At 51.4% G+C, this 12,530-nt stretch overlaps 1 protein-coding gene across 1 annotated transcript in view; it reads left to right on the top strand.

The window, feature by feature from the left end:
• Nucleotides 1–12,530, top strand: part of LOC147668258 (uncharacterized) — a 33,983-nt gene that overhangs the window by 677 nt on the left and 20,776 nt on the right. The window lies entirely within an intron of this gene.

The following is a 12,530-nucleotide window of genomic DNA, read 5'->3' as shown; positions in this document are numbered from 1 at the left end:
CTTCTATCCGGGGACCCCTGGGGCTGAGCTGGGCTCTTCTATCCGGGCCCCTGGGGCAGAGCTGGACTCTTCTATCCGGGGGCCCCTGGGGCAGATCTGGGATCTTCTATCCGGGGGCCACTGGGGCTGAGCTTGGCTCTTCTATCCGCGGGGCCCTGGGGCAGAGCTGGGCTCTTCCATTCGGGGGCCTTGGGGCTGAGGTGGGCTCTTCTATCCGGGGGCCCCTGGGGCTGAGCTGGGCTCTTCCATTTGGGGGCCCTGGGGCTGAGCTGGGCTCTTCTATCCTGGGTTCCTGGGGTTGAGCTGGGCTCTTCTATCCGGGGGCCCTGGGGCTGAGCTGGGCTCTTCTATCTGGGGGCCGTGGGGCTGAGCTGGGCTCTTCTATCTGGGTTCCTGGGGTTGAGCTGGGCTCTACTATCCGGGGGCCCCTGGGGCTGAGCTGGGCTCTTCTATCTGGGGCCCCCAGGGCTGATCTGGGTTCCTCTATCCGGGGCCCCTGGGGCTGAGCTGGGCTCTTCTATTCGGGGCCCCTGGGGTTTGGCTGGGCTCTTCTATCCGAGGGCCCCTGGGACTGAGCTGGGCTCTTCTATCCGGGGCTCTTGGGGCTGAGCAGGGCTCTTCTATCCGGGGGCCCCTGGTGCTGAGCTGGGCTCTTCTATCTGGGGCCCCTGGGGCTGAGCAGGGCTCTTCTATCCGGGGCCCCTGGGGCTGGTCTGGGCTCTTCTATCCGTGGGCCACTGGGGCTGAGCAGGGCTCTTCTATCCAGGGGGCCCTGGGGCTGAGCTGGGCTCTTCTATTCGGAGGCTTTGGGGCTGAGCTGGGCTCTTCTATCGGGGGGTCCGTGGGGCGGAGCTGGGCTCTTTTATCCAGGGGCCCCTGAGCTGGGCTCTTCTATCCAGGGCCACCTGGGGCTGAGCTGAGCTCTTCTATCCGGGCGCCCTGGGGGGCTGAGCTGGGCTCTTCTATCCAGGGGCTCCTGGGGCTGAGCTGGGTTCTTCTATCCGGGGGGCCTGGGGCTGAGCTGGGCTCTTCTCTTCGGGGGCCCCTGGGGCTGAGCTGGGCTCTTCTATATGGGGGCCCCTGTGGCTAAGCTGGGCTCTTCTATCAGGGGGCCCTAGGGCTGAGCTGGGCTCTTCTATCAGGGGCCCTTGGGGCTGAACTGGGCTCTTCTATCCGGGGGCCCTGGGGTTGAGCTGGACTCTTCTATCCGGGGGCCCCTGGGGCTGATCTGGGCTCTTCTATCCGGGGCACCTGTGACTGAGCTGGGCTCTTCTATGTGGGGGCCCCTGGGGCTGAGCTGGGCTCTTCCATCCTGGGCCTCTGTGACTGAGCTGGGCTCTTCTATCTGGGGGCCCCTGGGGCTGAGTTGGGCTCTTCTATCCGGGGCCCCTGAGGCTGAGCTGGGCTCTTCTATCCGGGGGCCCTGGGGCTGAGCTGGGCTCTCCTATCTGGGGGCCCCTGGGGCTGAGCTGGGCTCTTCTATCTGGGGGCCCCTGGGGCTCTGCTGGGCTCTTCTATCTGGGGGGCCCTGGGGCTGAGTTGGGCTCTTCTATCCGGGGCCCTGAGGCTGAGCTGGGCTCTTCTATCTGGGGGGCCCTGGGGCTGAGCTGGGCTCTTCTATCAGGGGGCCTCTGGGGCTGAGCTGGGCTCATCTATATTGGGACCTCTTGGAGAGAGGGGAGGGGGGGCTTTCTTTCTGGCCCTGGTGGTCTTTGTGGGCATCATTTGTATTTAAGACTGTAAAAAATCTGCACACTGCGCTGCATCTTGCTGCACTATGTGGAATCTGTTCACACTACCCTGCATCGTTCTGCATAATGAGAAATCTGTGAACCCTGCCATGGGATCTGCACACATTGGTCATTTTTTTACTACACTTTGTTTGAGATTGACAGAAGAGGGTGTCTGTGAAAACGGCACTGCTTTTTGTACCTTGTGAAAATGTGTGCTCTGCTATATTACTAATCTCTGTGAACCGAGAATATGTACATTGCATTGCTTTTCCCTGCTCTATGAGGGCTGTTGACAGGAAAGCTAATGTGCACACACTGCACTGCTTTTTATTACACTGTGAGGGGGGTTGAAAATAAAAGAGGAAATCTGTGCAGACTCCTCTGCCTTTGACTATTCTGTGCAGGGTGTTTAGAGCCCATCTGTGGTCTGCAAACGGAATCACTTTTTACTACAGTCCGAGGGTCGTTTAAAGAAGAGAAAATCTGGGCACGCTGCACCGCTCTTTACTCTTCAGTGTGATAAATCTGTCCATACTGCACCTCCTTCTACTACACTTGGGGGCATATTAATCAAAAAAATCATGCAGCACATTCCTGTTTTTTCCCTGCGCTGACGCACAATGTTCTACCTAACGCCAAAGCAGGCACCCCTGCACCATGGTGCAAGCGTGCGTGTGTTGTAAACCGGATTGTTTTTGTGCAAAAAGGGGCACCTCCCTGCACATAAGCAATCCCCTGAAGCATTTCCCTCTTTCATGTGTGCTGCAGAATCCAGGACACATGGAAGCAAGGAACAAGGAGAAATAAAGATATTCATCCTCGTTCCAGCTCACATGGGAGGCGCAGCATTTTGACGCACTCCCAGGTCTGCCAATGTTGGTGAATCTGGGAATGCAATTTGCGCTGCATATGACGCCACACAGGGCCGCGCAAGGCGCGCTTGCGTGTCTTGATAAATCTAACTTAAGAGTTGCGTCTCTCTTGCGTTCCATTGCGAGGGCCACACAGGGCCATGCAAGGTGGCCTTGCGTGGCTTGATGAATATAACTTAAGAGTTGCGTCGCTCTTGCGGTCCATTGCATGGGCCGCGCAGGGCCATGCAAGGTGGCCTTGCGTGGCTTGATAAATCTAACTTAGGAGGTGCGTCTCTCTTGCGTTCCATTGCGAGGGCCACACAGGGCCATGCAAGGTGGCCTTGCGTGGCTTGATGAATATAACTTAAGAGTTGCGTCTCTCTTGCGTTCCATTGCATGGGCCGCGCAGGGCCATGCAAGGTGGCCTTGCATGGCTTGATGAATATAACTTAAGAGTTGCGTCTCTCTTGCGTTCCATTGCATGGGCCACACAGGGCCATGCAAGGCCACCTTGCATGGCTTGATGAATATAACTTAAGAGTTGCGTCGCTCTTGCGGTCCATTGCATGGGCCGCGCAGGGCCATGCAAGGTGGCCTTGCGTGGCTTGATAAATCTAACTTAAGAGTTGCGTCTCTCTTGCGTTCCATTGCGAGGGCCACACAGGGCCATGCAAGGTGGCCTTGCGTGGCTTGATGAATATAACTTAAGAGTTGCGTCTCTCTTGCGTTCCATTGCATGGACCGCGCAGGGCCATGCAAGGTGGCCTTGCGTGTCTTGATAAATATAAGTTAAGAGTTGCGTCGCTCTTGCACTGCATTGTGTGGCTCAAGGGCGGCCCCTAAGTGTGGTATTTTCAGAAGTGATGACCTGTGCACGTTGCTTTGTCCTTTACTACATCACGAGGCTCGTTTACAGAAGAGGAAGTCTGAGCCCTGCACTCGAAGCAGTGTTCGAACCACAGGAGGAAATCTATTTTACACCAGAGTGAGGGGAGGTTACAAAAGAGTAGATCTGTCCACTCTGCACTGCTGTTCACTGACACTTTGAGGCACTTTTACAGAGAGAATCTGTCAGTACTGCACTGCTTTTACCGATACTATGAGGGGCAGTAACAGGAGGAAAGCTGTGTGCAGTGCACTGCTGTGTATTACAATACCAGGGACATTTAGAGAGGAAACACAATGAGGGGTGTTTACAAAAGAGGAAATCTGTGTCCAAAGCACTGCTTTTCACTATATTATAAGGGGTACCTATCGATCTGTAAGGTGCATGGATGTTTACGTACACTTCGAGAAGTGTTTAAGGTACAGAATATATGTGTGCTGCTTTTTACTCACACTATGAGGGGCATTTAATGTGGGAACATTTATAAACTGCACCACTTATTACCGACACCCATGGGTTTCAATTAAACAAGGGAATCTGTGCACATTGCACTGCGTTTTACTGCCACTGTCAGGATTGCAGAGGTCAGCATTGCTACTCTGCGCTACTTTTGACTTTACTTCACTTTGAGGAGGCGTTTGCAGAAGTAACCTCTGCACCTGGCGCTGCTTTTTACTGACAGTGGAAGGGAAATAAGGACATGAATAATCTCGGTTAGATCTAGATTCATTCTGATATCCAGTCTTGATTAGTCCCTACATGAGGGTCAGTCTCTGTGCACATGGCCTGCTTCAGAAAGCAGCCCCTGGTAGCTTCCCCGAGGAACCCCTTGTTGTTCACTGGATGTCTGGCATAGGGTGGAATACAAATCCGGCCTCCTGTAGCCTGTTCCAACCCATTTGTCTCCACGTCAGAGCGGGAAGCCTGGCAGAGGTGAAACAAAAAGATCCTCTTTTCTTGCTGCAAATTATAAAAAAGCTCCCTTGCTGATTGGAGACTGGTTGAAAGGCACATTCAAGAAAGGGCCTCTGGTTTGGCTTATTGTAGAATCCTGCCTGTTGCACCTCGCGTGACGATGGAAGAGGGTGTGACGGACGTCATTTCACAGAATAGCTCAGATCGGCAATTCCAGTGCTTGGTATCTGAAGAACCCATTTGAGCCCTGAGCAGAGGCTCCTTTGTGACCCAGGGAACTAGAGCCATGTCCCACCTAATGCCTGTCACAATAGAGTCCGTAAGACCAACAGTTGTGGGGCAGAAAACGTGTTGGCTTAAACAATGTAAAGAGACCATGACTTGGTTTAAATCTGTACCTATAGTGTACAGAGCTAGCCTCTGCACCTGAAATTAAATTGTTTGCGTCAGATCCTCTTAGGGCCTGGCCTGTGTTATAGGATTGTTTGTATCAGTTTCTCCTAGTACCTTGCCTGCGTTATAGGATTGTTTGTATCAGATTCTCCTACTGCCTGGCATGTGTTATTGCATTGTTTGTATCAGTTTCTCCTAGTGCCTGGCCTGTGATATTGAATTGTTTGCGCCAGATTCTCCTAGTTCTTGGCCTGTGCTATTGCATTGTTTGCGTCAGATCCTTCTAGTGCCTGGCCTGTGTTATAGGATTGCTTGTATCAGTTTCTCCTAGTACCTTGCCTGTGTTATAGGATTGTTTGTATCAGATTCTCCTACTGCCTGGCATGTGTTATTGCATTGTTTGTATCAGTTTCTCCTAGTGCCTGGACTGTGTTATTGCATTGTTTGCGTCAGATACTCCTAGTTCTTGGCCTGTGATATTGAATTGTTTGCGCCAGATTCTCCTGGTTCTTGGCCTGTGCTATTGCATTGTTTGCGTCAGATTCTTCTAGTGCCTGACCAGTGTTATTGCATTGTTTGTATTAGTTTCTCCTAGTGCCTGGCCTGTGTTATTGCATTGTTTGCGTCAGATACTCCTAGTTCTTGGCCTGTGTTATTGCATTGTTTGCGTCAGATTCTCCTAGTTCTTGGCCTTTGCTATTGCATTGTTTGCGTCAGATTCTCCTAGTGCCAGACCAGTGTTATTGCATTGTTTTTTTATCAGTTTCTCCTAGTGCCTGGCATGTGTTATTGCATTGTTTGCATCAGATTCTCCTAGTTCTTGGCCTGTGTTATTGCATTGTTTGCGTCAGATTCTCCTAGTTCTTGGCTGTGTTATTGCATTGTTTGCATCAGATTCTCCTAGTGCCTGACCAGTGTTATTGCATTGTTTGTATCAGTTTCTCCTAGTGCTTGGTCTGCGTTATTGCATTGTTTGCGTCAGATTCTCCTAGTACCTGACCAGTGTTATTGCATTGTTTGTATCAGTTTTTCCTAGTGTTTGCCTGTGTTATTGCATTGTTTGCGCCAGATTCTCCTAGTTCTTGGCCTTTGTTATTGCATTGTTTGCGTCAGATTCTCCTAGTTCTTGGCCTGTGTTATTGCATTGTTTGCATCAGATTCTCCTAGTGCCTGACCAGTGTTATTGCATTGTTTGTATCAGTTTCTCCTAGTGCCTGGTCTGCGTTATTGCATTGTTTGCGTCAGAATCTCCTAGTGCCTGACCAGTGTTATTGCATTGTTTGTATCAGTTTTTCCTAGTGCCTGCCTGTGTTATTGCATTGTTTGCATCAGATTCTCCTAGTTCTTGGCCTGTGGTATTGCATTGTTGGCGTCAGATTCTCCTAGTTCTTGGCCTGTGTTATTGCATTGTTTGCATCAGATTCTCCTAGTGCCTGACCAGTGTTATTTCATTGCTTGTATAAGTTACTCCTAGTGCCTGGTCTGTGTTATTGCATTGTTTGTGTCAGATTCTCCTAGTGCCTGACCAGTGTTATTGCATTGTTTGCGTCAGATTCACCTAGTGCCTGGCCTGTGTTATTGCCTTGTTTGCGGCAGATTCTCCTAGTGCCTGACCAGTGTTATTGCATTGTTTGTATCAGTTTCTCCTAGTGCCTGGCCTCTGTTATTGCATTGTTTGCATCAGATTCTCCTAGTGCCTGGCGGTTGTTATTGTATTGTGTGCATCAGATTCTCTTAATGCCTGGCATGTGTTATGGCTTTGTTTGCATCAGGTTTTCCTAGTGCCTGGTCTGTGTTATTGCATTGTATCCATCAGATTCTCCTAGTGCCTGGCCTGTGTTATTGCACTGTTTGCATAACGTTCTCCTAGTGCCTGACCCTTGTTATTGCATTGTTTGCATCAGATTCTCCTAGTGCATGACCTGTGTCCTGTGTTATTGCATGGTATACATCAGATTCTTCTAGTACACAGCCTGTGTTATTGCATGGTTTGTTTCACATTCTCCTAGTGCCTGGCCCTTGTTATTGCATTGTTTGCATCACATTCTCCTAGTGCCTGGTCCTTGTTGTTGCATTGTTTGCATCAGATTCCCTTAGTGCCTGGCCTGTGTTATTGCATGGTATACATCAGATTCTTCTAGTACACAGCCTGTATTATAGCATTGTTTGTGTCACATTCTCCTAGTGCCTGGCCTATGGTATTGCATTATTTGTGTCACATTCCCCAGTGCCTTGCCTGTGTTATTGCCTTGTTTGCATCAGATTCTCCTAATGTGTGACCTGTATTATCGCATCAGATTCTCCTAGTACCTGGTTTGTGTTGTTGCACTGTATGCTCTGCATTTGTTATGTTATTATTCTAGTAGTTGCAGCTATTCTAACAAAGTACCTTTTATGTTATGTTATGTTATGATATATCCACATGTAGCACGCAGGGATACTCGTGAGTGTCCCGGCGCGATGCCAGAGGGGTATAAGGAGAGGCTAACAAACAAAGAAGTGAGTCTTAAGTTTCCTTTTGAACACAGCTGTGTTCTGAATGGACCGCAAAGCAAGGAGGAGGGCATTCCAGGCTGCGCTAGCCTTCACCACAAAAGAGCTACCGCCCACCCTCTGAAGCTTAAAGCATGGAACCTGAGCCAGGCACAGGGACATAGATCGGAGCGCACGCGACGGAAAGTAGAAGGAGAAGCGCCTCTGAAGATAGAGGGGGCCAAAGCCATTGAGAGCACGGTGGGCCAAAACCAAAGATTTGAACCTGACCCTGTCATCGACAGGAAGCCAGTGAAGAGATCGTAATAGGAGATTCACACTGTTCCTCACCGAAATGCCCAATAGTAGTCTGGCAGCCGCATTTTGGACCACCTGGAGCTTTTTAAGCAGGTAGCCAGGGGTGCCAGCCGAGAGGGCATTGGCATAATCCAAGCGCGATAAAATCAGGGCACATGTAACAGTTTCTCTTGCCGCTTGAGGGACAAGCGGAAAGAAAGTCTTCAGAGTCTTAAGGAGGCCGAAACAACATCCTGCCAGTTTCTTGATGTGAGTTGTAAAAGAAAGACTCTCGTCAAACAACACTCCCAGATTTTTGGCTGGCTGTCCCGATGAGAGGGGGAGCGGGGAGTCAGGTGGCCACAGCTGCTCGCTGAAGTCAGCAGGAAACTTGCCATAAAGCAAGATCTCAGATTTTTGCTCGTTGCACTTAAGCTGTGCATCGGCCAGCCATTTAAAGATGGAAACTAGGCACTGTTGCGCCGCTGAAACGGAGTCTGATGTTTTGTCCCGGGTAAACAGCAGCTGCGTATCATCCGCATAGGCCATCACCTTAGCCCCAAGCTCCTCTGCCAGATATATCAGTGGCGTAACATACATTTTAAAGAGGAGCGAGCTAAGGGAGGAACCCTGCGGACCTCCGATGGTGACCAGCTGAGGGGAGGAGGAAAAAGGGGGGAGCCAAATCTGCTCGACCCGCTCCCAATAAAGTGCATCTTACTGCAAGGATACTGCACAGTTCCTGCAGCAGTAGTCCATTAACTATGTATGTAGAAACAGGAAGCACAACATGTCTACCGGAGATTTCTTTAGGTCAGAAATAGTAGGTTAGAAATGGGGTTACCAATTCTACGGGGGGTAGCATGGAGCAGAGCGGGCAGGCCAAACTCCTGAGGACATGTGTGAAGCATCCACACAGTATGCACAGATGACACACCAGGCACACCACAAAAGAGACACGACACCGCTTCTGGTTGGAAAAAGAATAACTTTTGTATTAGGTCCAACCTGCAAAGGTAAAACTCAGTAATGCACAGTAATCACAATAGGGCGCCAACGGGCGCCAGGGCAATGGATACCAGGGGGATTATTTACAGGGAAAATGGGCAAAGCAAGAAAAGGGTGAGTCCATTAGTTTTCAGGCTGAAATAAAAAGAACGTTATCAATTGGCATGAAACATAGGGTCAGTCTTGCAGGGCAAACACAGGCATTAATCCTTGGCATCACCTTAGCAGTAGGCTGTAAATATAAAATAAAACATTGAGAATAAACCCAGCTTGACTTGTATTAGCACCTCCTGCAAAAGGGAACAACAGGCACGCAATACTACCATCAGGCCTAGGCAGGCAGAATCACCTTTAACATGGGGCATCAACTTAACATCTGGCATCACCCTCAAGAAAAGCACATTAGGTACATCAGTGGTAACAGGTAAACCCTAGGCATCAAAACCTTAGGCAGGACCTTCGGCAAATAAACTTCATAGCCTGACCTCCACTTTCAGCATGGGATCAGGCAAACTCTTTACTGCAGGCCCAACCCTATCCCGGGCTTAAAGCATTGAGGCATTTCCAACATAGCCCCCTTCCTAACAGGTCAGGCATCCTACATGGGGTGGCACTTAAATTATTAATGCCCCCATTCGCTGCCATTACCCTCTGTCCAGCGGGGCAGTGGTGCAAAGGCAGTCCTATGTGGGTGGCACGAGGGAGTCCCTCTTCTGGGGCTCCCTGAATACACAATGGTCCCCGGGGGCGGGCACCGGCCCTGTGCCCAGACCCCCCCCCACACAACAGTCTAATGGAGCCCCCACTCACCGGGCTCCTGATGTCCTTGCGGGGTTTTGCTGGGCTCTCCTCAGGGCATGAGAGCCCCGGGGCAGCTCCTGGGATCTATGCGGGCTACACGGGGCCCGCGAGGCCTCACTCAGGCCCCCGCAGCACAGCGCTGGACTCGCGGCAGCACTCAGGGCTCTCTATCCACCGCGGAGGCCCCAACAGCACTTCAGCGTCTTCCAGCGGTTTCCTCTTGTGGGGCACAGACCGGCGGGGTGGGCTCCCGCTCGGGTCGCTTTCCACCGGGCTCCCTCGAGACTCCGGGAGCCCTGCAACGTCTCCGCTCCCTTCCGGCTTCACTCGGATTCCCCCTCCATCACGGGGACCTGCCAATCTGTGTGCGGCGGCTGGGGTGCATGGCCGGTGACATCACCAGCGCCCCCAGCCACGTGATGCCGCCCGTCCCAGCTTCTGCGAGGCCCAGCGCGGCTTCCTCAATGCTGCGGCGGCCCTCTCCTGGCTCCAGGGGCCGCCGCGAGGGTCCAGTCACTAGCGGAACTTCCTTGATTAGCGAGCCCGAGGTCGCGGCGGTGATCCCAGGCACGGCGCTTCTTCAGACGGCCCAAGGGCCCGCGGTGGTGAGTTCAACTTCGGCGCCAGTGCGGGGTAGGCACCCGCTGATTAATTATTTAGGAAGCGGGGGTAGTTGATCGCGCCACACGCGGGGTAGTCACCCGCTGCGCTTTTGAGCCCACAGTTCTTTCTGACCCCGGGCTGCGGCGGTGAGTAGGGCCTGCAGCGCGACTTGGGCACAGCGCTATGAAGGGGGCAACATCGCTTAGAAGAGCAGCAAGGCAGTCCCGGTCATGGCGCTCCGGGAAATAGCGCTTCCACACACACACCACTTAGGATTGTGGCGCTTAGGGGGCAGACAGCTACTCCAGCCCCAGCACTTGGAGGCTCAATGCTTCTTGCAGTCCCAGGCAGTATAGCGCTTGACAGGTGCACCACAGGCAGCAACTCTCCCGGCCCACAACACTTCTTCTAGGCACGGCGCTTTAGGATTGTAGCTCCTCACCTCCTGGGGGGGTCCAAGATCCTCCTTCCATTCTAGGCGCTTCTGGGCGCAGCGCTTTTGTGGTGCAGGGTCAAGGCACTTCAGGGACCTAGGAGGGCCCTCCTTCTTCAGGGGGCTGGAGGACAGAGCAGTAGGCTACTGTGTGGAGAAGTGTGGCTCAATGGTTAGAGCGGCAGACCCTGATGCAGAGGTCTAGCCCGGGACCAGGGTTCAATTCCCCGCCTTGGCGGGTCTTGGGCTCAAAATTACACGGACCTGATAATTCTCGCCTCGGTGCCTATTCTAATCATGGAGTCCCACTCTGCAACTCTGGGCAATAGCTTGCTTAATCTCCACAACGGCCCCCACAATGCTAAGGGTGCCTGGCCTTCACCCTGGGGGTGCCCAGGAGTGGACGCCTCACAGGGAAAGCCAGGACGGGTTCCACAGCGGTATTCGTACAAGCGCCTTGAGACCCTTGCGAGTAAGTAGTGCGCTATACAAGTATCAATTTACATTTTACATTTTACTGGGCCAGGTCAACAGTCAGTGGGGGCTTCATCTAAACAGGGCGGTAGGCTGACACCATCCTCCACTGCAGCGTGGCCCTCCTCCTAAACAGCAGCCTGAGCTCCTGAAGTGGGGCTTCCACTAGCACTGGGGACAGTAGAGGGGTGATAGGTGGTTGCAGGGTCCAGCACACAGGCCCAAGTGGCGGTCTCCCCTGGCAGCAGGTCCTCTCACGTTCCTGTCCCAGCTCTGTCTCTGCACAGGGTGGCACATTCCCCTTATTTATAACCCCCTCACCCTACCTACCAGACAATGGCAGAACCTTCTAGAATTCTCAGGCAAACTGCTTTAAATTGGCTCAGGGGGAGGAGTAGAGCACCCTGGGTGCCAGGCTTTCCCTCCAAAAGCAGGGATGGCTGGGTACCTAACAACTAGCCTGCTAACCTACTGCGGTCAGGTGGCACAACGCACAGCAATGGCATCCATCTTAAATGAGACATTTCATCAGGGTACCTTTTACACAATGGGGGGAAAATACGTGTATACCATTGTATCACATTATCACATTAACATGGCGTCTCACACCACACATGGCCTATACAGTCACCTTTACCATGGGGGAGACATCCTTAAATTAGGGGGGCGAAAAGCGAAACATTTTGGTGGAAAAGAGCCAAGTCCAACATAGTAACAGCTAGGTAGGTATGATGCAAAACAAACTGGTAAGTGAGGTTTTAAATAACGGAGCTGTTTTTGATAAACACAGCAAAACGTCCATGTTGAAAAAACAGAAGTAAGACAATGGTACATGTTATGAAAAAATGGTTGAATAATACAGAGTTCTGTGCAGTGTGTCATTATTTGTTCTTGTCTTCCAGTCTATTGGGATTTTACGAACTAACTTTGAGCCTGGAGCTTCCACGAATCCCAGAGTCAGGCAGTTCCAAAGATGGTAACAGAGAACGTTGAAAGATTTGAGTCTGGATGCTGGTAGATGGCTTTAAAGATTGGAGTCTCGATTGGACTACCAAGTGCTGGTAGATCGATTGGTAGCTCCTGGAGGGTGTTTAGTTGGTCTTTGTGTTGGCACAGCTATCCAGGAGGTCTAAGAAAATTTCAGCAATTTGCAGAGGGTTTGCTGAGGACTAAGATTGCCAAGCTTCATGCAATATTGACTTGAGGGTGTATGTCTGGGCAGGATTAATTTGATTCTTGTTGCAAAATGTATGACCTTGGCCAAAGAGCTTTGATGTTACCAAGGATCAAAATCTTCTGTTACAACAGATAGAGAAAATAAATGTACCTCGAGGTTCTTGAAAAGCTCTCTGCACTGTGCTGGTACAGTCAGTATGTTCACTAGTTGCCATTTTCAAGAGGATGTTCAGAAAGAGTGGTTGAATTCATCCTTGGAATTGTATTTCTAGCTTCAGCTCTTGGAGTCTTGCAGTATGTGGTGGATGCGGTAGAACTGTCTCAATTTTCCACGGAGCTTAGAAAATCCAGATTGTCCTTCATCTCACAGCTTGAGCCCTGTGGCTTGACCAGTAGAATTACAATAAAGAAGTTGACCTAGGCCAGTTGTACCTCACCCGACCTTTGAACTGCCTGGAAGGAAGATCTGCACAAGGCACCGCTGA

The sequence above is a fragment of the Lissotriton vulgaris genome, unplaced genomic scaffold (genome assembly GCF_964263255.1).
Source record: "Lissotriton vulgaris unplaced genomic scaffold, aLisVul1.2 SCAFFOLD_1748, whole genome shotgun sequence".
Taxonomy (NCBI): Eukaryota; Metazoa; Chordata; class Amphibia; order Caudata; family Salamandridae; genus Lissotriton; species Lissotriton vulgaris.
The sequence above is the reverse complement of the archived record's forward strand: the minus strand, read 5'-3'. Positions and strand labels throughout refer to the sequence as shown.